Source organism: Otolemur garnettii, unplaced genomic scaffold, assembly GCF_000181295.1.
Source record: "Otolemur garnettii isolate 467f Iridium unplaced genomic scaffold, OtoGar3 scaffold00009, whole genome shotgun sequence".
Classification (NCBI taxonomy): Eukaryota; Metazoa; Chordata; class Mammalia; order Primates; family Galagidae; genus Otolemur; species Otolemur garnettii.
This window is the reverse complement of record NW_003852404.1, coordinates 33,306,500-33,307,407: the sequence shown is the minus strand read 5'-3', so window position 1 is coordinate 33,307,407 and position 908 is coordinate 33,306,500. Positions and strand designations below refer to the sequence as shown.

Genomic DNA, 908 nt, shown 5'->3' with positions numbered 1-908 from the left:
GCCATCATCCACCAGGTGATGTCTGATCACCCTGGCCTATTTTCAGCAAGAATCCCACTATCAAAATGCCTCCTTACTGATAATGCTTCTTCTTTGGTAATTCCCCAATCACTGATTCCCACCCTGATGCTTGACTGTAAATTTCACTTGCTCATTTGCAGTTTTGCACAACCTCTCTCCCCACTACCATTTGTAGTGAACCCTATGCCTGCTTTATTGACATGAAGAAAATATTTCTTATCATGCTTTAACTAGTATCATCGAATACTTTTTTATTAACAAAACAACCAAGAAAAAAAAAAAGGACTTTACTGTTAGCCCCCAGTGGAGTCAATGAGAGGAAGCCAGATGAAATGAGAAAGTGTCATTAAATTTTTAAATAAGACTTATTTAAGATTGCAATACATTGCGCTCCATAGAGACAGCACTGGGGCAAGTGAGAGCGGGATGGGTACTGGGTGACTCTGTGCCTTGCTGAGGAAAAATAACTAAACATGGGCAAAGGAGGTCCTAAGAAGCTGAGAGGCAAAATGTCATCATATGCATTCTCTGTGCAAACTTGTCGGGAGGAGCACAAGAAGAAGCACCCAGATGCTTCAGTCAACTTCTCAGAGTTCTCTAAGAAGTGCTCAGAGAGGTGGAAGACCATGTCGGCTAAAGAGAAAGGGAAATTTGAAGACATGGCAAAGGCGGACAAGGCCCGTTATGAAAGAGAAATGAAAACCCATATCCCTCCTAAAGGGGAAACAAAAAAGAAGTTCAAGGATCCCAATGTACCCAAGAGGCCTCCCTCGGCCTTTTTCTTGTTCTGTTCTGAGTATCGCCCAAAAATCAAAGGAGAACATCCCGGCCTGTCCATTGGTGAGGTTGCAAAGAAGCTGGGAGAGATGTGGAGTAACACTGCTGGG

The 908-nt window shown here is 43.3% G+C and overlaps 1 pseudogene; it reads left to right on the top strand.

Moving 5' to 3' along the window:
- Window positions 1-494: 494 nt before the first annotated feature.
- Window positions 495-908, top strand: part of LOC100948371 — a 1,848-nt pseudogene continuing 1,434 nt past the window's right edge.